Source organism: Struthio camelus, chromosome 2 (assembly GCF_040807025.1).
Source record: "Struthio camelus isolate bStrCam1 chromosome 2, bStrCam1.hap1, whole genome shotgun sequence".
NCBI lineage: Eukaryota > Metazoa > Chordata > Aves > Struthioniformes > Struthionidae > Struthio > Struthio camelus.
The window spans coordinates 88,736,521-88,761,924 of record NC_090943.1 but is presented as its reverse complement, the minus strand read 5'-3'; the positions used below and the strand labels follow the sequence as shown (position 1 = coordinate 88,761,924).

Here is a 25,404-nt window from a genome sequence, read left to right as displayed (position 1 = left end):
TGATTTATGTACATATGTTTTTCCTTATGCAAAAACTGGATTCTGAAGAACCATGAGCATTTAGCCTAAGCATAGCTTTACGTTCTAATCTCTGCCTCTACCCCCCCATACTTTCTGGTTGGGTCAACGGTTAATTTAGTCTGCTAGCTACTGCACTTCTGATTAATTTGAAAAATTATGTATTTATAACAATGCAGGATGAGGCTAAGCACCATTTGGAAAATAAATTTAAAGTATAAATCTTGAATTTACAAATAAAATATTAGATTGCACAGGAATTGAAATGGAAGATCATGCTAAAAAATATGACCAATATGTTATGATCCGCTGTGGTCACTCTAACTTAAAGATGACTGTTGCAAAAAAATGGAACATCTTTGAGTTACTAAATAAAAGTTTTAGAGGAAAATACACTGGAGGAGACAGTGGAACGTTATGAACAGTTTATGTAGAGAGGAGTTATAAAAAAAGTCTAAGAGTTAAATAAATACCATGGAAGGACAAAAACTAATGTTATTGCAGGGAAAGAGTTTTGGAAAATCTTTCTCTAAAAAGGCCAAATATAGAAAAGAAAATCACTTCTTTCTGCAAGAAAAGACACAACCTTTGGAATTCAGTGTTATGAAACATTATTGAGTCCTATGGCTTACAAGGCTCATAAAACAAGATTTTTATGCTGTATAGCTCCATAACATCCTAATAGATAACAATCCAAGCAAAACACCATATCAAAACAAAATTCCACAGTGTTTACAAGCAAAAACTAAGACAATATAAGGAAATGAAAGGGACTATTACAATATATTTTTGCAGTTCAGACCTCAGATAAGAAAAGAAGATACAAATGCTTACAACGAAGGGGATTACTACAACAGAGGTCTGTTTCTTATAAATTTTTGGAATAATGAAGAAGAATAGACCTACAGAATAGAAGAATAGATCATATATGTAAGTATGTTGCATAGTACTCAGCCAGAATCATAAAACCAAAAGTAGATAATATAGTTATTCATCTTGTTAGATACTTGATGTTAGTTTTCAAGCTTTTTCCTTTTTAGTATAAATACTTTTCATCATGTTTCATTATGCTAACTGACTGCTTTCTTCATGAACTTTAGTTTGTTTTCCTGAAGAAGCAAAAGTCTTTGGTTTAATACGGATTTCTTGCACAGAGGATGAAAGTATCAACCATATGGTTTTTTCCTTTTTCTTTTTTAATTAATCCTTAACAGAACAGGAACTCTAAATCAGATTTTAAAAACAATATTTTTGAGGATGGTGGTACATGGAGTTAATGTATAAAGAAAATAATGATTAACTAGGACATAAATTAGGCAGGTTGAACTAGTCCATGAAATCAGACTACCTGAAATGAGATTCCAGATTTTAGAAACATTTAGTAATCTATTTGGTTACTTCAGCGTATCAGTCATCTTTAATTTTGCAACAGTTATTTTTAGATAGCAAACAATTTAAAAGGTAAAATTTAAATGTACACGGCTTTTTCTCTAATTTATTTAAACTAGTAAATACAACTCCTTTTTAACTTCTTAAAAACTTCTTTTTAAAATTTTAAAGAGGATTTTCCACATGTAAAGTTGCTCTAATCACATGAAGTGTCTAGGACTCTCAATGTAGAACAAGGCTTGATCTACTTTGCTGCTTAAGAGACTATATAAATTTGATTCTACCTCATCAATTTTTCCCAAATGAAATTTATCCATCAATTATTGATCTGCTTGTACCTCCACTGAAGTCATAGGTGAAGTCGTTACTTTAAAACAGCCCTTATTTTGCTGAGCTTCTGCCAAGTTATTGACATAGATTACAGTCAAACAAAGAATTTAAGCCTGTATTTAAGTCTAAGCATATAGTTTTACCTAATTAAAATTATGGAAAGAAGTGGCAGAATACCAGCCTTCAGCCTTAGTATGGTTAAAAAGCACAGTTAGCTCAGCAGGAATTATGCTTTTGATAACAAAAATATTAGTCCGGAAGGACAGAAGTTTGATGTTATTCTAGTAACAAAGAAAAGGAAAACATTGATCATTTCATAAAAAATATGTCCTATTCCTGCAGTATTTCTTTTTCATAATATAAGAAAGTCCAACCACGTATTCTGAAATCCCACATATACTGCAGTCAGCAATCTGCTGACATTTACTTCAGTGGAACAAGAACATCATTCTTTTCAGAATAAGAATCTTGCAGAATGACTCTGCTATACGGCTGTTCCATCCTAGAGAATGCACAAAACCAAAATGCTTCATTGAGATAGTACAAACGGACGCCTACTGCTCTCTCTCACACACATACCTAGGAAGTCTACAAAAAAGTTTTGAGAAACTTTGCTTGTTTCTTAGTGATTGCCTTGCATTGTTCTCTCTCCTTTTTTAATTTTTTAAGAAAAAATGAAGATTATCTTTGACATTGAATTCTGATTAATTTATGGTTGCATAGGAAAAAAGCATGCATATTCTGATCTTTTATAATCACCAATAAAAGTGGAAATATGTTTTTGAGATGACCTAGAATTTACGTTACCCCTGCTTGCTAGCTCGGCTGTCTTTAAAATACAATCTGAAATGAGGCTTAATCAGGAACAAGGGCACTGAATATCAGAGTACACTCCAAGATGTTTTCAGTTCTAATCTCTGCTTTGATATTGGTCTCTTTGTAAATCTGGATAATCCATCTGCATATTCAGCTCTTGCTGTAAAAAGTGAGAAATATAATTTATTTATGAGGATTGGGTTATTGTTTGAAAAAAATACTACATGGGAAGAATTGTCTATTTTAAATTCCAGCACACTAAAGAATTATATATGCAAAACATTAAGTAAAAGTTGAGCTGGCAGACAGTGCTGTTCTATGGATTTATCCTAATTTCCCATGATTATGCCACAGCTGGGTACACACATATTATTTCTGTTGTAAGAATTATTAGAAGAGGCTTTTGGTCAATAAACAGTAAAGAAGCAGTGTCACCAAGCAGATACCTTTAATAAAATTAAAGTGCTTGGTGCTTGGTGCTAGGCAGCAGGTAGAATTACAATAAATAACATACAGCTCCTCTATTTTAATGAGACTCAACTAATAAAGATAACACTAAGTATGGATAGCTGTTTAGTAAAATAAATATCCTAGAAAGTGTTCACTGTAGAAATTAAAAGCTTGATATAACCTTCAGTGAACTAATGGAACGAACAGATTTAGAAGGCTGGATTAAAATTACGGTTCTAAGACGACGTTGCCTTATTCCGGACTATGGAAATTGTAGACCCCAAAGGATGGGGAAACAGTCTCTCTTAAATTTAACTGAGTTTTTAAAGGTTTCATGAAAGTTAAGTGTGGATTTCGGATGAAGAATTTCAAGCCTGCGTGGACATCAATAAAATATGCAGTTTATTGTTTGAACCAAGATTTTTTCCTGTCAGCAGAAAACAAAACATTAAAATAAAATGATATGTGACCGATAAATTCAAACTAATTTTCATCCAAATTATGCTATTTTATCAACAGAAGTCCAAGAAATTATAGTTTTTGATATTTTTCTTTTATATGAGATTAACACTAATCAAGCAATTTCACTTAGATATTCTGTTTAGAATCTCGTATTTTGAGGTGAGCTTCCTTAAGTGTTTGCAATTGTTACTGTTTCACATTCTAAGGGTTCTTTTTCTTTTAAGTATTTAAAATTGAATTATTCAAAAAGAGCTATTGATGCATTGCATCAAATTTAACTCTATCTATTCCAGGACAGACATGCAAACTTAACATGGAAATAAAATAGGAATGAATGCCAAATGAGAAAAAAAGGAGAGTGAAATGAAATAACAGCCAAAGGTTAAAAGTCACTCTTTGGAACTGGAAGGAAACAGAGAATCGCACACGGTGCTGTCAGTCTATAGATAAGCAATTAAATTTACTGGCATAAATTTAAAAAAAGTAAAAAATTAAAATTAGAAATTAAAAATACTGGCATACACTGGCAATACTGGCATATTTACATATTCACTTGTGTGAATATAGGCTACACAGATTTGCTCTGAGTAAATACTTATAAATAAAGAATCCAGCAACGTAAAGCAGTTAGGAGTGCAAAACAAAACCAGTGAAACCTAAACTAAATGAATTTCAGGGATAGTTTTGCCCAAACTGTTTCAGAGTAGTTATGTATTACAAAAAAGTAAATGTTTTTGCTGACAAAGATTATCATGAAAAGAAAACTTTTCTTCTCTAAAGTATTATATTTAACAGTTATTTTGAAATCCACCCCCTTCTTGTCCCATTCAGTCTTTAACCTTGTCAGGCTTAATAGTTTTTAACTTTTGCTCAGCTGTCATTTTCTTGCTTCTCATTTTTCCTGCTAAAAAAGTTACCATCTGTCTGAATCAACAATATTTTCATTCTTAAGGCATCTTCTCCCACAACATATGTCTTCAATTTCTAATGTGAATCAGAATACTTGAAGAATGTTGTCAACGATCATGCCACCAATCTGATTGAATCAGCCTTGACATTTTGCCAATTAAACTGCACACTTTGAAGAAAAATATAAATAGCACTTACTTTATTGCAAAATTCAGTCAGGCTCACTAGAATAATGAAACATAGCTTTTCTTAGTTTTTTTTTTTTTTTTCCTTTTAATTTTGGGGAATAGTATATTCATTTGATTTGACTGGGTATTTTTTGTGATATATCTATTAAATTCATTTTGTAATATTAGCTGTTTTTAAAATTAGATATGCTTTAAGGCATTTTTTTAATATCTAAGATATCTGAGGAATTAAACTAACAAAAACATACATTTACATGCCTCTAGAAGCATATCATAGTATAAAAAATATTCAGGTCCTGGAATCTGTATTATCAAATTATATTATTTCCTTCTTCTTGCTCTCTAATTGCTGATACTAAAGTGTTTGCAATTTTTTTTTTTACCTTGAGAGAGACATTAATTTTTTACTGAGTAACAATCTTTGACACTTTTTCAGCACTAGGAGAATTCTTTAAATATATTTTGTCATTAAAAAAAAAAACTTTTCAGGGCTCTTCTTGAAAAATTGGAAAAGAATAGAAAGTTCAAATAGAGATGGAAAGAGTCCTTAATGAAAAGTACTTTTGATAGAATGTTCTGAGGAAAACTGATTTCAGTTAGAAGAAATTAGGAGCCTTTGGAGCTTACAGTATTACTGCCTCTATGCAACATTTCACCAGCTATTTTCACTGAACTTTGAACAGTGCAGTCCTACAAAGTACTGTGTGTCTTATCTCTGCCATCTTCAAAGACTTCAGTAAAGTTAGATGAAAATTTTCTGTAATGTAAAATTATGTTTTGACTGCATAGATTTCTTTTGTACAAAAAACCACCCCTGCTTTTCAGAGTGCTTCTTTGTTTTTTGTCATTAGAACCTGAATGGCCCAACCCTGGTGCAGCCCAAATGCATTTTTAAGAGTCACTGTACATTTGCACTTTGCTTGATGAGGCATCCTTTAAAAGCACAAACCCTTCCTCCCAAATGGACTGCATAAGTTGCACTGATAGAAGTCTTTACCAATAAAAGCATAGTGATGAACACCCAAATGAACATTCTCTTCAAGTAAGATTTTGGGGGTTTTCTCTTTTATGTCAAAGAGAAGGGCACTTATAATTGCATAGCAGCTCTATGATTTGCAGAGTTTTCAGATATAGTTGTATCAAATATAAACATTCCATAGTCTAGATATACAGCAGGATGCCAGATTCAGTATGCCTCCATGCCTCAGTATGCAAAAGGAAGAATAAAAGCATCTTACTGTTGTTTAAAGACTGTATTTATGTGTGTGCAGTATTAATTGCTGAAGAAGAGAAAGGCAGTCTTCCCAACCCAGAATGGAAAGGAAGGAAGAATTGGAAGCCAGCCCATGAATTGATAACATCTCTGAAAAACCCTCTTTCCAATTGGACAGCAGAACTGGGCTAAATGACTTGATAAAGCTATTTTTCCTCTTTAAACGCAAACTCTGTTTCCTTCCAGTTTTTAAGCTGTTTTGAATGGCTCCATTACACTCTATCTGTAGTTCCATAAGCAATATGCTGGTCCCCTGATTTAGCCTTTTAAAAAGACAGCCCTTTGCCTTCAGAAAGGGGAAATGTCATTGAATGTGCAGCAAAGATCCTATGTACACCCATGGGAAAGAGTCTGTATCTTACCAAATTTAGTATATGTATTTGCAGCAGGAGAAGCCTTGAACAGAGTTGTGGAAAAACAGCACAAAGTTTTCTTGTGTTGTTTGAAACAGCAAATGCAATTGTGTGACTGAGTCATAGTTTCTTTCATGAGATAGTGCAGTAGCCCTGACCCGCCAATCATGCAAAGCCTCAATTTATCTCAAAGCTATAATTTTCTTATATTACTAGATGCATCGTACAATGCCCTGAGCAAGGCAGCAGCATAGTAGTCATAACTGAAGGATGATTACAGTACTCCTGCATTTCCACACAAAGGCTTTCTGTAAATGTAAACAGGTAAGAGTGAAAAGAAAAAAAATATCATAAATATATGCAGAAAAGGAAATGATATCTGCTGTAGAGCAAAAGATGACGAAGAATATACTTTCTGACTTCCATCTGGCAGGTACAAATTGACATTTTGATTTCTGTAGTTGGGACACAGAATATCTGTATTTCTGAAAAAGTAAATGCCTGTGGCCATGACCAGTGTAATGCTTATTTGTTAAGGTTTCACATTCTTTAAATCTGAATCTCATCTGATTTAAGATCATACTAATTTTGGCACAACTGTCTGGCAGCAAGACATCATTTCACAGAACATTTTTAAAACTTGAGCAGTTTCAGTGAGGAAACCCTTATTCTTTATGTGACTAATTACCCAAATGGAGAGGACCACTAGGTCTTTATTTTTTATTTTTATCTTTAATTTTATTTAGGCTGTAAGACAGATACTTAATGAAAAAAAGGTACAGCAGATTATGGAAAGATATGTTATCCCATGGTGAGGATAACAACTGAAACGAGACTTATGCAGAATGAAATTTACATTCCGGTCAATGTTCGTAGTGTATAATCAAGTACTGTGTGCAGTTAAATGAGTCTGTTGTCTTGCTATAATGAATATCTACATCCATCCTAACAGTTAATGAGGAATAAATGACTTATTATCAATGAATGGCAGTATCTAACTAGCTCTGCAACAAAAACAGAATATTAATATGTGTAGCTAAAATAGATCTTAAATGATAATGAACTTACTTAGACTATTAATTATTTTAAAAGCCTCTAGTAAGGTTTACTGCTTCTGGATGGAATTGGCACTCAGCTGGTTCAAGGGTTCAAGTGCCCTCGTGTGTTTACAGACAGTGTTAACGAATAGTCCTTTAAAATTGTATCTCAGAACTGAATGAAAGAGTACCTTTACGAAGCACAAGAGCTGCTGTGGCAGAGCAGATCATGGATCCCTCTAGCTCAGCAGGCTGGCAACCTGTTCCCACCAGGAATTAGGACTAGTTGCTTCAGAGAAAGCTGCAAGAATTGTCTGCAGCTGATTATGCATTAACCAGCTAGCTAGGAAAGATTCATCCTAGTCTTCATCTGCTAAAGGAGAGCATGTGCTCACACATGTGCCTATTCTTTAAAATCTTTTATAGCACAATGGGAACATCTCATTGCCACATGAATGTCAAATTCATATCTGACTGTTACTAAGCTATTGACCTCAGTGATACCATCTTCAAGCCATGAAACTGCAGTTATTGCAGAATGTTGGCTTGCCTTTAAAGGAGTATTACTAGCAATGAGTAGGCAAGGTGACTGTTTATCTATATGTACTACCAGCTAAAATCTGGCTGAAGATTTAGGTGTGGATGTTCGCTTAATACTTCCTAACTTTAGGCAAGTCCTCAGCTACTATTTCCATACAGAAAGCTTTTCCCAGAGCTTCACTTGATTCAGAAAACTTGAATACCTCAGGTAGATTTCAGTAAACAACTGAACACTAAGCAAGTTTTAATTTGTTCATCTGATGCCATAAAGTTGAATATTTTCAGATTATCGGTGTTTTTTTTATTATTCACTCAAATAAATGAAACAGTGTAAAACTTGGGTGTATTTGAGTCTCCAAGACACCCTGCTAGGCAAATTCATTCTCACAGATTCTTCCACTGAGCAGAGGTAATGAACTTGGGAAGAAAAGGTATAAGGGGACAGTTTACAGATATTTTAATGAATTTTACTCTTTTCTCTTATGTACTGTGAGAACAATATATATTAAAATTATTATGTCTATATATATTGAAATTATTATGTCTGTAGAAGGAAAGATAAGTTCAACTCTACTGCTGTAGCTGAAATTTTATACAATACAAAGAAATAACAAAAATATTAAAATTTATTGCAAATTTGTATAAGCATACATATCAATAGGTCTAGACATAAATTACTACATAATCAACAACAGTGTTTGTAATCAGATATAAACTCACAAAATGTTATGTACATGTAGCTAATTAATGTGTATGCTTGAGTGTTGTACTGAACTTGAAAGAATCAGTATCTGAAATTAAGATAATGAATATTGCCAAATCTAATTTCCGTGAGAAGTTTTCAGGTCATTTCCAGAAAAAAAAAATTGTTTTATTTCTTTTCTTGATTCAGATAAACTCTCAAAAAAAGATAAGCGTGGAAAAGTATTTGAAATATATTGTTTCTTCCTATCTATTTTCTCTTGCCTTCATTTCACCTGAAATTCAATCTTCTGAATACTATACTCTCTTCAGATAGGCACACTTTCAAATGATATGTGGACAGACTACTCCAAATCACAACTTACCTGAAGCCTAAACCAAGGTCATCTAAAACTGTGCATGTTAACTACAGTTTTAGCTGAGCTCTGCTTTCAGTCAGACATACATGGTATCTGTTAGACAAAAAAAAAATTATCTATGATTGATTTTCTGTGATCTCTGTAAAGATTTTGCATTTCTATGACACATTTTGTCACTTAGGTTGACAAATATACTGTCACTTTTGCATATTTTACTTTTTTTCTTAACAGAGCTAAAACAAACTGGTGTTTCTCCTTCATACTCTTTGATGATTTAAATAATAGGAACTTCTCTCAACACCTAAACAATAAGATAAAATGTTGCACTTTTCTATTTTATCAATGATGCAGTGCCCCTGAACTAGGGTTTGACTGGGCAGACCATGTCAGCAGTTACTGTATTAAATATAATTATGAGCACTCACAACTTGAAACTCAGATAACATACTGTATAATAAAAGGTCTGGCCATTGTACATTACATTGAATAAAGAACACCTGAAGAATGCTTCGAACAGTACTGTGAGAAGGTACTTCCAAGCTTTTTCACATAACTGAACAAGCTAGCAAAGTGTAAGGATGAAAGTATTATAGTAGACTTAAAATTCAGTAGACTGAAAATTTCCTAATTGCAAAGGCTGAAAAGTTAAGCAAGATGCTAATAGAAAAAAAAAAAAAAAAGATTAATATATTGTTTTCCTTATAAGGGACCTTCCAGTGATATAGAGTGTTGACCATAGAGCTCTGGAAACAGCCTGCTGACTGACTAAGCATGTAATTCATATGGCATTGAAATGTTTAAGTTATAGTCCTGCAAACTGTGATTTCAAGGCATTAAGTAAGATTGTGTTGAATTAAATGTGCTCAGAAAAGATAGTGTTGGCTTATAAATAATATTGGTAAGATCTAGAATTAACATACCAGTAAAGTGAGTTAAAAAGCATCCATACACCTGTAGTCAAGCTATTCATTTGAGCTGTTTCTGTCATGTTCAAAATCTTCTTACAGACAAAAAGGAAATGCTTGATATACAAAGCCAAGAATTTGTTATTAGTATAATTGAAATGTTAAAATTCTAATCAAAGAATTACTATTAGTCCAAATTTGTTATTACAGAAGAAGAAAGAAAAAGGAAATAAAAAAGAAGAATACTGCTAAACAGAAAAGTCTCAAAAAGAATAACACAGTTCAGATTATTATACACATACTTCCTACTATCTATCTGTTTTCCCAGTGTTATGCTCACCCTTCCTCTGCCCCCTAGGCCCTGAGATTGATGACTTCTGTCTGGTGGGGTGGCATATGACAAGTCATCAACATCTGGTGTCCTTTGCTGTGAGGAATATAATGTTTATGTTTGTGATTTCTTCTTTCTTACTCTAGTATCCACTTGAGGTCATTTTTATATGCTTACTAACACATTTTTACACTTTGCTCTCTCTTCTTTGGTCTGCAAGTTCACATTACATCCTATTTTATTATGTATGGTGCATTTCATATATGCTAGTCATTACTCCTTTGTTCTCTTTGTCATGTCCGAACCTGATTTTGTCAGGGCCAACACTACATTTCTTTAACTGACTATAGTGAGTTGTTTATAGTTTTGGAGTCTCTGAGGCTAGTTCACGCCCAGTCTCTTATCATCCCACACCTGTACACCACAGTACACTGCATCCTGAGTGCCCACTTCCCAAGGCTTCTGCTGTCCTTCCAGGCCTGTGCTTTTCTATACTACATAACTATGCTGGAGTCAGAAATATCTCATTCTACACAGAATTACATCTTTTTACCACTACGCATATAAAAATTATGATTGAACCATACAAAGATAAGCAAAAATAAAAGAAATCAGCCATAGGCACCCGGTTAGAAGAAAAATTGCTGTTGCAGCTAAATCAAACAAAAACAGAGCTCCAGACAAGCCAAGAGAAGTCTGGTCAGAGCAAACCTCAGTCAGTTTGCAAACTCAGTACAAAGCTCACGGCTTATTACTGGCAGTCACAACACTGGTTACTGGACTACAAGCTACATTTCTACAGACTTAAGAATAAATACTTTACTCCAGATACTTATAGATCTCATATATTTTCCAAGGCACATCAACAACATGCGCTTCATTCCTTCTTCCTTACACCTTTTTTAAAGTCAGAAAGGAAATCTGAAGTAAAAAGATGCTTAAGAAGTGACTCAGGTTTATGTAGTAGATCTGTCAAAGACTAACCCAGTGCTGATTCAACAGAAACACACAATTAGGTAAGGGATGCAATCTCTTTAGATACATCACTGCTCTGCTGGCACTTATGCAGAGTTTTCTGTGAAATACCAAAGACTGAGACATTTGTTTTAAAGGAAAATGGGAATACAAATGTTTTTCATGAAGAGATGGTGCTTTTCTAGGATTTGAGGATTTTCTCTGAGAAGAATGCTTGAGGTGTTCAGAAAATATTCTTCACAGAAGAAAAATTTACCTTAAAGAAACCCACCACTCTATAAAATGCAAGAATGTAGTCAAAAAGTTTGTCTCTTCTCAATAAAGAAATTGATTTGATCTTCAGAAAGCATGGGGGAAGGAGGAGAAAAAGGGACAGCAAATAGCTGAGCTTCTTATCCTAAATGAAAAAAAGTTTAAGATGCCCTGAGAAACACGCAGTAAGAAATCTGAAATCAGAAAACCAAAATTTGTTCAGCTGCATGCCCCCTCTACACCATACACTGAATGCTTTCTGAAAAAACAATTGTTACCTTTTCATGAGTAGCATATTACTTCAGACATATCAAAAGTGCTTCCACTTGGACTATGAACAAAACTGAGAATTTTCAAGATAAAACAAGCAATGAAAGCATTGCCAGAGGAATGGGAGGCACTTTTGATGATACTAAGAAATAAAAAAATTGATAGATACTAGCATACTGGGAAGAGTCCTTGATATAGGAAGCATCAGTTGTGCTATAATAAACCAGATTGAAATTTCAGACTGTATGGGTTTAATGTTAAGTCTAAACAAACTGCAAACATTTAATATCAATGTTTTCCAAATTTCCCACATCATAAATTCTCTTTATAGCTAATGCTTATTAGAATGAAAAGGTACATTATCACGCTAGCAAGGGAAAATGTCATGGTCAAAAGAAACTGCAAGCGCAGCAGTGCTTTAACTGTAACCTGAAAGCAGTTTTCAAGGGAAATGTTAAAGTATCTTACATAAAAATTGATTTAAGTGTAAAGATATGCTTTTATGTGCATTTAAGTAAGAGAGAGGATATGCAGCATCTGTTTTGTGTATAAAATGTTCAAGATGCTGTGTCCATTTATTAGCTGTAGGTAAATTACACTGCTGGGATTTCCTGGATAAAGTCACCTTGATGTTGCTAAAACAGCAGTGAGAAAAAGCTCAGTAGAATAATAACATTATACAATCATAGCCTTGCTATGTAAAATTAATAAACATATTTTATTTATGGTTTGCACTAGCGCTAGGGAATCTAACTTACTTATTTAAAGTACAGACATAGATCTCAATTTTTTAATGGTGAAATCAATTTAAAACTTCCTTTTGGTATCTGGTTGTCAGTTACTATCAATCAGTAATTCTTTTCTGCTTTATTTTAAAAAGGTTTTTCCTGGTGCACTTTACTTCCTACCTTTTTCAAAGAAATAATGTGAAAAGCGTGAATGCATTCAATGAACCATACACGTCCGCATAAAGTTAAATATACTTTTTATCTCAGTTGCATATTTATTTTACGTGGTATGTCACTTGATTTGAAGACAGTTGAAAATTGAGTGTTGCTTTTCATATCAAGTCACACATTAAAAATGTCTAGCAGCTAAAACTGTTTTCACTGTGACTAAAGCCTTCCGCAGCCCCTTTAATTTTGCACATTCCTGCTGTGGGCAGCAGGGTCTACTTTGTCCTCAGTTACAGTGTGTAAATTCAGAGCAGTGGGATTGGCATCGATACAATCATTCATGCTTTTTGCCTATGTAGCAAATCAGGACCCATAATAAATTAATAATATATATTTCAACTGATAGAACCCATCCTTTTTCTAAATTGTTGCAGGACTGTGTACTATCATTAGGATTTGCCACATTAAATCTACCTTGTATGAAACTTTGAAGTCATTAGGATCTTCTATGAGCAAGGGTCTTGGTGAGCTGACCCATTTGTCAGTAGAAGAAAAGTCAGTTCTGTGTTCTATGGGCAGGTAGACAGTAATCTGCTGGTCAAATCCTCTGAACCATACTGAGGACAAAATACCTATCAAGCACTACAGCACAAGCTTTACTGGTTTATGCTATGTAATTATGAGTCTTTAGCAATAGCCATAGACAGGACTTTACTGAAGGAAAGTATTTCCTGGCTTTACTGAACTTTTCCTGACGTTTCCTGACTTTACTGAAGGCAAGAGAAAAATGAGGGGCTGTATGTTGGTTGCACTGCAACGCGGGAAGAGAGATGACTAAGAAAAGGTTCTGCTTTTTAGAGGAAGTCAGTGGAAACTACACTTCTAAGGGTAAATTTTCTGAAGGACTTAATCGAAGTAGAAAACTAAACTACTGGTTGCCAATGAAGCAAGCTTTAAAATGAGAAGTTGCTTTCAAAACTTTAGATTTACAGGTATTTCAAAAAATGTGTTCATGTTGAAGTTGTTGACCTATTTGGCAAATGGCATAAGCTATCTGAAGTAAAGTAAATAGACTGCCACTGAAACCTGTAAACAAACAAATAACATTATAAATGTGCCAGCAGTCAGGATCCTAGCACAATCTCCTTTGCTTCCTTTCTCTGCATATATTTCCCTACCACTCAAAATACAAGAGCAAAAATGCTCGTTGCACAAGTATTTTTTATTCTGGCAAACTGCAAAATTCTGAACATTTAATTTTAATCAAGTGTTCTAGTGACAGTTATTTCTGATATATTGCTATTCAGGAGAGACCTAACTTCAGTAAAATTAATTAATAAAATCGAAATAGCTGTATTCTTACATAAAGATATAGAAACCTGCTCATTACAGCTGAGCAACTGACTTTCAAATTCAGTGGCCCAAACCCAAAACCCCACAGCATTTAGGATCAAGCAACGAACAGCTCAAACTGAAACCAAAGACCGGTTTTTCTCTTTTTTTAAAGGTATGTAAATATAGTCTGGAAACGTTTCTTTGAAATGAAAATGAAAGTATTTCATTTGGAATTAAATGTATTTGATTTTCAATTTTTCATCATTTCAGGGCAGTTTGACACAAAAGTCGAGTATCAGTTGTATTTTTTGGTAAATAACTATTCAAAACATTGCCAAATGCACTTTAGTTTTGATCTAAACTCAGGTAGTTCATCATAATTTGCTAAGGTAAATCCATGTTTATAAAACCATGTCATATTTAGAAGTCAGGAATGCATGTCCAAGTGGTTTATTTTAGTCTTTACATCTGAATCAGAAATGGTTTTAAAGGCATCTGTAATGTGATCTTGAGTCAGACAGAGCTTTTAGATAGATCTACCCTTTCCTTTTTGCTTAAGGTGAATATAATAGGAGCCACACAAAAAGCTTATAAATGCTAAAACTAGGCTTTAATAAAGTACAGACTCAAATCTGGAACTTTTTCAAGTGGAACAGCCCTGCTAAAAAGTATGTTAGAAAAATTTAAGTAAAAAAGTTTCATAAAGAAACCTCCCCAATAATTTGTGTTCTGACAGGTCTAGCTCTTTTCTGCAGTCTTGCTTTTGGTTTGAATTTCCAATTGATGTCTATGAAAAGTATCTTTCTTACCATTGCATTTGAGTCCTGTCTGCACATCCATTTCTTGCAATTCTCAGAGGTATCACAGGAATTTTGCTGATAGTTTAAGCTTCTTACTTTCTTAGTCTCTCTCATGCTGCTTATCCAGCAGAAACTTCATCCAGCTGACTACAGTCAGTTGCTTTCAGGTAAGGACTAACATTATCCTGAGACATAGCAACAAGGCAGTTTCCCACAGACTGCTGGTGGGAAATAGCACAGAGTATCAAACAGTGGACACTATTCATCATAACTCATCACAGAAAGATTATTGTAATTTAAGGTAATGTAATGTAATGCAATCAAAGTAATCTTTTAGAATTGATTGTTTTCAAAATTAAACATAATGCTGTCCATATTGCAACAGAAAGAAAATGAGCGACTATAAAAGCAGTCATAAACATTCACCTTCACGAGCTTTAGAGATCTTCCATGACTGAATACTGTGGGTATGCAGTTGTGTTTTATCTGATAACAATCTCTTTACAGTTTTATTGTTTCCCCCATACCTCTGTCTAACTACCTGCTTCATGAAATGACATAGTTCATTCTCTTTGGCAAATATATACTCTACCTCCAAGTCTTCTAATCAATTACTAGATCAACAAATGAGACTGGTAAATATTGACATCTAATTTCTTCAGTCATCAGAGTCACAATAAATGTATAATGTATACTCTAGTCATCCACAACTATCACCTCTGCATTTCTGTTGATTCTTTAATTAAAATAAACAAACAAATAAAAATGATATCTCATCTGTAAAGTCAAGTTTATTTGTAAAAGTTATGAGCTTCTTATAAGTAAATTAATAATAAATTTCCTAGTATGTAAGACAGGTATAAGTTATACCTTTAAGAAGAGTAGTTATACCAGTTACTTACCTGTTTGTGTTATTTAGAAATATGTTGAAGCTCTTCCCTAACACAAAATATGTGATCAGTTGTCAATGGATGATTTCATTCCATACTATAGATTAATCACAAACTGGTCATCCTTATAAATATATAATTATTTGGGATTGAAAGTCATGTTTAAAGAGAACATCCCAGTAAAGACTGGAAAGCACATCTAACATATATAGGCTATTTTGAGGGATATTATTCTTATGACTGGAGTAATGCAGTTACCTCAGGTTCCACTTTCACAAAAGTTTTTAATTCTCAGAACTGCAGGCAAAATACAATTAAAATTTTAAATTGTGAAATATAATTCAAAATGTAAAAGGCAAAAAGGTAAAATAGAAACATTGAAGGTACCCATAATTTTTGGGGGTCTGAATTATGAAAAGAAATATAATATTTTTGCAGATTTTTGGATCTGAATTATGCCTTCTAAATGGATGGGAAGGCAGGATTGCCTATCAACTACTTGTTCAACAATTCAATAGGAATATACATGGCAAAGAAACACTGTACAAGAAATCTTTCAGAGAAGGTCAGTCAAAGCATGTCTGGTCACTAAGGCACGTGAAATTCTTTGTATGTGCTGCTTGGATTCACAGGATATTTTCAAAAACAGATTTATAGATGAGAGTGGGATATTGGTCTATTCATATACTGTAATCTATCCCCTTCTTCTCTCAAAAGAAAACAGGAAGAAAAAATTGATTTTATTTTTCAAAGTCTTTACAAAGACAATATGAGAAGTTGCAGCAGCGCACCGTTACAAATAATTGATGTTTATTAAATGTTGTAGAACATAATTAATAATTGCATTGTAAGGTTGTTTGTTTTCCCTTTTAATTACTTAGGTAAAATCAAATGCCTTATTTTATAATCTAGTAGAGCAGAATAGTAGAATTACCTGATATAAATACTTAGATCAGAACTAATTTAATCAGTGATGTAGTTATTTTTTTCTTCTCTTTTTATTACATCTTTAACAACACAATGACTAGAAGGGATTTCTGTTATAAACAAAACACGTGAAAAGGTAAATGGAAATAGCAAAGTAAATGTGTATATATTAAAAAACAAAACAAAACAAAACAAAATAAAACCCAAAAAACAGCAATTAATCTTAAATAGGACTAAAACACTAATCTTTACCCAATCAGAGTTAAAGGAACAAGATTCACAGTGTAAATCAAAGCTTACCTTCAATGTTATTGGAAAAGTTCATGTTCATGCTGTTCAAGTGGGTTCAATTTCATTTATTTTGGCTTGTCATCTTTATAAAACTCACTGAGGCTGTTTCCACGAGTGCCATCTCATTATTTGATCTTTCACTATGGAGAATTTTGAGGTACTTTACATGAAACATGCCTTATAAAAATAAGTTGACTTGATTTTTGCATATAAAAGGGTTTTGCATAGATTTTTTGCATAGGGGAAAAATTACCTTTCAACTGTTTTGGGTTTTTCCATTAAATTGTTACTACTGTATACATAAAGAGTTCACATTTCTTCTCTTATGTTTCTTTTGCAGCAGCTGCTTTTTACTGTATTTTCACCCACACTTTTCCATATGCGGTTTACGCGGAAAGTATACATTTAATGTACACCAATTTCAAAAGTAATTAATAGCTAATATTAGTGAGATTTGCTAAGACAGATAAATGAAACGTCAAACATATCCAACAATTTAGACTTACATGATATTTCATATCATAGTTTAGTTTATATGATATTTCAAATTTACCAGTTTTATTTCAAACTTAGTTTCAAATTTAGCAACTCTGACTCTTGTAAATGCTCCTGCTTCTTTCCTTTTTTTTTGGGGGGGGTGGGGGAAGCAGGAGTGGAGGGGTATTTTGTTTTGTTTTTTTAATGGCTTATGGCTGTATTCTCTGTGGAGCAGTGACTACCTGGTTTAGAATTATGCCTTCTGTTCAGCTCCTTCCAGTTAATCATTAGTCCTTCAGAATTGACCCAAACCTTGATCATTATTGCTTAAAAAATCACAAAGAATGTTAATGAAAACCAAAAACTATCTAGGTTACCCCCAGAGATCATAGTTCCTGGAATAGATGGAGAATAATATTTGACAGTCTACAATAATTCATATTTATGAATGAAAATGAGTTAAGGAGTCTGCCTACACTCCTAACCTAACAGGCAATGTCATCAAAAGCCTGTGAGAAAATATTTATTTCAGTGATACCTGCTGGTGTGAATATTTTGAGAGAAAGAAAACAATCGTTATGAGTGGTATCTGTGTGTTATAAGCTTCAGAGAATTAGGAAAGGCTACAGATGATCAAGAGTGAAACAGTAAGTCAAATTTGTCAAATTGTTGCCAGCAAAAAAGGAATGTGCCAGTTTCTTCAGATATTTAGATTTGTCACCAACACTATAGCATTGATGAAATCTCCTTAGGCCAGCGACAGCTATTTTTGTTCCCTGCGGCATGACATCTGCCCCTAAACTTTTGAAGGAATGCACAGGAATTTAGCTTTGTGACTCCCACTACAGTCGATGGAAAGCGTTGCAGAACTGAAACGCAGTTTTAAAAATATTTTCCTGGAAACTCCTGGGTGTGTTTAGCAAATGCTACATACCAGAATGAAGAACAGACTGTTACTAAAACAATAACTTTTTTTTTTTTGAGGAACACTCATTGTATGTTATCATCTGTTATAAAGTACAATGGAGAGAGCAAACATTATGCTTGCTGCAGTTATTGCCCACAAAAGAAATCATGGCTCAGAGGAGAAAACATTTACTTTGAACAAACATAATCCCTGCCATTGAGAAATGACCCCCATAATATAGCAGTATGGTTACCATAGAATAGTCACCTTGTATAGCTTTATTCTTTGTGCTGTTAAAAGGTTATCCATTAATTTCAGGTTTCTGCTCTTTCTCAGCACTGAACAAAACAGTTCCGCAGCCCATTTTGATGTCAATATAATTGACTGCAGCAGAGTTGGAAACAGGAAAGAACATGCATATATACATATACTTCCCCCTACACCGCAGACTTCATGATACACGAAGATAGGAAGATTCGCTTTCAAAAATGATGCACTTCTTACAGAAATTCAAGACAAATGGAAGCTCAAAGTGCTAACGGAGACAGAAGACAAGCCATTGTTTTGACAGTGCTACTGGCAGCTGAGCAGTGTATCTATCCTTGAAATATTTGTTATAAAGATTTGGCCATAAATGTATTTTATCTAAAAAAAAGCAGAGAGGGGAGAAGCACAACACTTGCTTTCAGAAAAAGTGTTTTCTAAAATTGAAGATATAAGAGAAATTTTAAAAATATTATTTAGAGATTAATTATTATTTTAAAGTTTTAAAACTGAGTTAAAACTACTATTTTCTCAGTCTAAAGCTGCTACTTGTTCAGGTCTGTGCATGTTTTCTCCAGAAAAGTAAAGAAAAAATGGATCAATTAAATTTATTGTCACATAAATTTTGAAATCAGAAGAAACTAGATAGTAACATTTTCTGCTCTAATATTTTGGAGTTGAAAGAAATAAAAACAAGAGTTGTAGACTGAAATAAAGTAATTCGGTTCTTTTGCAATTAATAATTTAAAATGAAAACTAGGTATTCATTGTTCCTAGAATTGTTCATATTAAATCACATAATAAACTAAGGATATATAATGGTAGGCTTATTATTATACAAATTATATAGTTACTGAGAGAATTAGAGAATTATGTTTATCCTCTAAAATGCAGATTAATCAATGCTAATCATGTTTGTGCCTCCGTTTACCTTTCATTCTGCAGTAAGAAGGTAGCTGTGGGACGTACTCTTCTTATGTGCTTTGGACAAACTAAGAATGAAGCAGGAAGATGTCTGTCACAGTGAAAGGGAGCCAAACCACAGTCCAGGGCCACTCTTTCCTCTGACCAGAATAGTATGTGCTTGGCATTAACTAACAGTACAAGAGAGCATATTGTTTTCCCAGGTACTGCACTTCTCAGGATCGAGGAGTCTTGCCTTGTCTATTGCAGTGGAAAACAACAAACTTTCATTGATTTAAGGTAGGATACTATACCAACCAAATATTATTGTTCTTGGTAGACTCAATGAAATATATATATTCAACCATATGTACATATATACACATAGTACGTGTGTCTGTATTTCTCTATGCTTTTACATAAAGAAGCGTAAGCACAACAGTAATACATTCCTTTATACACTCACTGAAAATAAATCAAGGGATGACATTCACACAGTATTTAAATATATCACAATATAGCACAACTTTCCTAAGGTCATGAGGAAAAAGTCTGAATACAACATGGATTTTGAAACAATCAACCTGCTTGGAAAAAGGGGAACCCAATGACAACATAGAAAAGTGGCCACTTTTATAAATGCACTAGAATGAATATGGATATTAGAGGTGTAGAACCTTGCCATTGAAATGTCTGTGGGTTCAGTAGCTGTGCTGGAGTGAACACCTCCAAAACTCTTCTTTCTCTTTTCTCTCGATTAGGCATCCATAATTCTGCCAACCTGAACCGCACGCCGAAAGAAGTAATTACAAATCGTGCCACAATTTAGTTTATATATGAGAAGTATAGACCTGAAACTAAAGTGCTCTAAACAAAACAGTAAATTCTGAGCAGGCAACAGTTCAATTTGATTAGTTATTGTCCCAACTTCTGGCCTAAAAAGCTATCTATGAATAAAGACAACTGGAAAAAAATTGGAGATTCTGAATGGCTCTAATGCTAACTTACTTTTACATTTTCTTGCCATGCTGTCCCAATGTGACGTCGCAGAATCTGCACAGTAACAATGTAACATGAATATGTAAATATGTCAGATATGCTTTAAGCTTCAGTCTGGCATGTTGATAAAACAGGATCTTATTGCATGCTCTGAAACTGAGCATTAAGCTCTCCACATTTACTAACATTAATCCAAACTACTCTACGCACTGCAGCTTGAAAGATGTTCAATTAAAACTCATTCTGCCTGGTATAAATTACCATTATTAGATTGTGAAAGGAATCCTGGAAATACCTGCTAACTTGTTATATGTGCACTGCCCTTACTCTCACCTCACCTCCCAGACAGTGAATTCAGAAAATTGCCTTTAGTTATTTAAAATTCTGTCATGAGCTGGTTAAGAAAAACAATGAAGGGCTGAGTGCATGCATAATTTTACTGAGAACTTAGTACTGTAGGCTACTGAATAATAAGTGCAGGTAATATCTGTATTTTAAACATGTATTGTTATTTCCAGGGTGGAAAAGTTTACTTACACACTCAAATGCACATATATATTTTAGTAGGCTGATATTCATTGCTACAGTCCATTGATTTGTCTTAAATTCTGTGAAGAACAATCTGCTGCAAAATGACTTTCAGTTCTCAAGTCAAAGAAAAATACTTTATTCTGATATTATTTCGATGGTAACAAAAATCCAACTTTTTCCATGTTACAGTCTCTCTCTTTTCTTTTAATAACTGTCATTAAATTCAACTGTGTAGATTAGCTATCCAAACATAAATTCTCTAATTCTTAGACAAGAAAGGACACACGTAAATATCTAAATTATAGTCTAATCACAAGCAGAGTGGTTGTCTGATTGCTAAAAATGTCATATTAATCATACGGAAAGTTTAACTTTTCTATTAGTACAGTTATGGCATATTTGAAAGCATCAATTTTGAAAAAAAAATGTAAATAAGAATAAAATCAGGCAAATGTTGTGATATTTTATATCTATAAAAATTATTCTAAAACCCCAGAACTTCCAAGATAGAAAGATTCTTAAGCACATATCTAATTTAAATATAGAAATAATTCCAATGGAATCGTTTAGTACTTAATGGCAAGGATATGCCAGCCAACCTTCTCCAAAATATAACAAATTCCTGGAAATTTTGTATAACCAAAGACAGCACTTTAGAAAGGACACAACTGAAAACTTTGCATTTTTTCCAATGCCATTACTCCCCAAACTCCCAATGGTAGCTATAAAATCAAGTAAGTTTTGCAAAAGTATTTGAGGATAGCACATTCTTGTATGTTGGACTAGACCCTTAGTATTTTAGAGTGGCATCTGACAGGGCTTGTGAAGACTTCCAGGATCTCCAGCATCTTCCTCTGTTCCATGGGGATACTTGAGGCTTTCTCAGTATGATTTGAAAAACATCCTTTAGAGAAAGGCCTAACAGAGGGTCTCTCAGCTCCCCGACCTGAGTGAAGAACATAACCTGGGCTAGCAAAGTGCTCATTTAACTGTGTCATTGAGAACCTAAGGATGCAACTGCGTGAGAGCTTTAGCTCAGAGCACAGTGCACTTTTGTAGTGAATCTCCTGCTAATCTCTGCTTTGCCAGAAGATATGATCTAGGAGCATGGTTCCTACATTCTGCTTGCTCATAGCAGTCCTGTGGGACCAGACCACATTTAGTCCAAAGTAGACCCCTCCTAAAACAGGTAAATTGCAGACATCAGGTCCTCAATGCCAATCATTTCAACCTACAGATCCACTTCTTTTGTGCCACTTTACTTTCTCTTATGCTACAAAAGCAGCATAAGAGTATTTAAGCATTTTAGGGCATTTAGAGTTCCAGGCAGGCAACTGGATAGTTATTTTAATATCAGTTTGTATGTGTCCTTATATGTAACAATCATTTTTAAAGAGATAAGGAATCCACTATAAGTTATTCTGTAATCACTTTTCAGCTTAGGATAAATTTTGTTATAGTTTGGTAGACTGACTTCAAGTAATTGAAATATGACTCACTCACTTAAAACACGAAATTACTAAACTGCAAATTATATAAATTATCATTTTAATACAGAGGTTGACACATCTAGATTTTTAAATGGATTAACTAGCTGAATTTATTTCCCTGACTTCCATCACCTTGGTGTGTTTAGTGGAATCCATGGTAATAGCAAAAATTATCCTTTTCATAAAAGCTCAGTAATATAAGTTCTTAAAAATTACAGATCTAAGGGAAAAAATAGTTACCCAATAGGCCTCTGGTTCTTCCTGGCAGAGATATTACTCCTCTTAATTTACATTTTAATTACTTCAAGGACATTTAGTCATTTACAAGTATCATATTAGTGACTAAGAGAAAAGTAAGAGAAATCACATCAAATTTTACAAACTACCAGTTTAACAAACGAATGACCTAACTTTACAGATCTAGGTCTTGTTGCCAGATGGCATCACCCAGTTCATAACATTTGCAATATTAGAGGAGCACCACACTGCTATCATTTTCTCTACTTGGGCAAATGGATTCATATGCCATCTAAGAGTCAGAGAGTTAGGTAGTGAAAAATATTAATGGCTTGATCTTTTCTAAGTATGATCTGATCACCAAAGAGCAAAAGAAACTGCATAAGAAAAGCCTTTATTCATAAATAGGGGAGGAAAAAGTCATTGGGCGTTTCATCACTAGGTAGCAATAGCTTTATATATTGCCTTTCATTCTATTACTCAAACCATCCTGTCCATTAATCGTAACCAATTAAGGCAGTGTCAGACAAATATACTCTGTATGAGCCAAACCTTTTCTAACTTAATTAGTCTGAGTAACATTTTGAAATACATCTAAGTTGCTTAGGAACCATTTGAGTGATGGCCGGTACTTTTAAGACTTTAGCAAATTTCTTCCTTTTGTATAAACTAATTTCTGAAATTTAGCAAAAAGTAAGGACTGAATGCCTGGATTTACCCATACATAAGATACATTGGTACCACAACAGACTGCTTTACAGTCAGCTGTTACAAGTAAAGGAGAACAGAACTGGAAATCAACAGACTGGAACAAATCTGTAGACAATTAGGCCTAAAATAAAGACAAGATTCAAATCCTTAATCTCTCTGGGGTCCTTCAAAGTGAGATGCAGAAGAAAAGTAAACTACTGGTGATAACCAAAGTGGAAAGGAATGCTGCACCACCATGACTACTGTTCTCACCATCTCCTAGGACACGTGAATCTTGTACCATTGCACTGCTTTGGCTCATGGCTGCCCTAAGCAGATCCAGTCAGAGATAGCCATTTTAACACCTTGATTGTGTAAGAGTTAAAAAGTCTGCTAAACTAGAGAACTACCTCTCATTTTCAATTTGGAGTATTAGTCATCATTAAATTAGCACCTTGTGCACGGTGGAAGAAAGAGAAGTGCTTGCCATCAATTCGACCAAGCACATGCCTCAGTAAAACAAATCCTATAGAGCTGCTAGAAGATAAAGGAAGTCTCACACCCTTGGCTACTTTGGAAAGGGTGATGTGTACATGGCACATGAGGCTTTGTTCATCCCATATTTACCTACATACTGTATGTATTTTATATTTGAATAAATTTCTAATTGGATTATTTGGTTTAAGAAATGGGAGCAATGCACAGTAGAAGAAGAATTAAAGAGAAGAATTAACTAAAATCCAAAGAGTAAAAAACAGAACAGAACAGAGAAATGGTATTCAGGAGGATGACTTTGTATCCAAATCTGAGAGTTTTCTGTGGCGGACTGTCACAGTAAAACACTGCTCAGTGCATACAGTTCAAATCAAATAATAATCAAGGTGGTTTATTAAGTTGTTATTGACATGTCATTAACCAGCAATGAGTGAACTATGCATTTAGGATCAATATCAATAACGGAATAGATAAACCATGAAACTACCCACCTATGAAATTTAATAAACACCTAAACTTTTCTAAGCATTCTTCTATTATTAACTCTTACAAGTTGTAATCTGCCCCTCCCCTGCATGTGTGCGCGCACACACACACACACACACACACACACACACACACACTCTTACACAGCGCTTCAGGCACAGCCCCACACATCAGTGTGGGTTACCAGCGTATCCCCTCCTCAGGGAGTGCAGGTTTCCTAACCTCTGGGGGGAATACGTGGTGCTTCAGCTTCACGTGGACCTCTGCTGCTTCCTACAGTCCACTAATGCATATGTGGGTGAAAAAGCTCCTCCCAAGTGTTTTCACACATGCATACCCCTGAGGTGTGGGTCCCTGCTCATTACGCTCTACCTGTCTCCCAGGTAGAGACTGAGAAGCTTGTGGAGGGCTGCCTGCCACCTCCAGCCAGCTATGGACCGCCGCTGTTTGCACTCTAAGGTCTCCCCACGTTACAGTTTCCACACTTCTTCAATACTTATTTGCAGTCTGACTCCTCTGCTTTGGAAGTTCCTTTGTAATTAACTGGTTGCTGTTTAATCTGACTGATGGTCATCTTCTTCTTTAGCATTATCAGATTTTGGGTAGCCTTGGTCACAGACAGTTTTGTGTATTTAGTTCACTCACATTGTTTACACTCCAGTTCCCACCTAAGTAAGTGTTGTTGTCAAGGCCATTTGCCAAAGGTTGGCCTTGAAGCTTCTCCATGGTCGACTCCCTGAGCAATCTTATTCCCTCTCCCACCAGCTGACATGCCTGTAAAGTGGATGAGCATCTAGGGCAGCAGTGCACAAACCCAGTGGTTCCCTGCTTCAGTGGTAGTTATAGATGCCCCCAATAGATTTGCTCTAGTTTGTCAATGTCTTTTCCTGCAGTGATGAGCCCAAAATGGGATACAGTACTACAAGTGTGGTCTCTCAATTGCTGAACAGAAAGTAATATTCACTCTGCTTTACATGCTGGTTACACTTTTGCTAATAAAGCCCCACATGTGGTTGATCTTCTTTGTCTTATGGGCTAGCTACTGACTCAAATTCATCTTGCAGTTCAGCTAGATCCCCAGGTCCTCTTCTGCAAAGCTGTTTTCCAGATAGCTGTCCTCAGTCCTGTACTATACATAGCACTGGTTTATTCCATCCCAAACGTAAGGGTTTGTATTCTTCTCAAACTTCATGATATTTCTGTTGGCTCATTCCTCCAGTCTGTCAA

The 25,404-nt window shown here is 34.4% G+C and overlaps 1 long non-coding RNA gene across 1 annotated transcript; it reads left to right on the top strand.

Annotated features, from left to right (window-relative positions):
- The first annotated feature begins 861 nt into the window (after positions 1-861).
- On the top strand, positions 862-18,664 carry LOC104153741 (uncharacterized). Its single transcript, XR_696321.2, has 3 exons — positions 862-948; positions 6,405-6,512; positions 18,419-18,664. It is a non-coding gene; the product is annotated as an uncharacterized lncRNA (long non-coding RNA).
- The last annotated feature ends 6,740 nt before the right edge of the window (positions 18,665-25,404 follow it).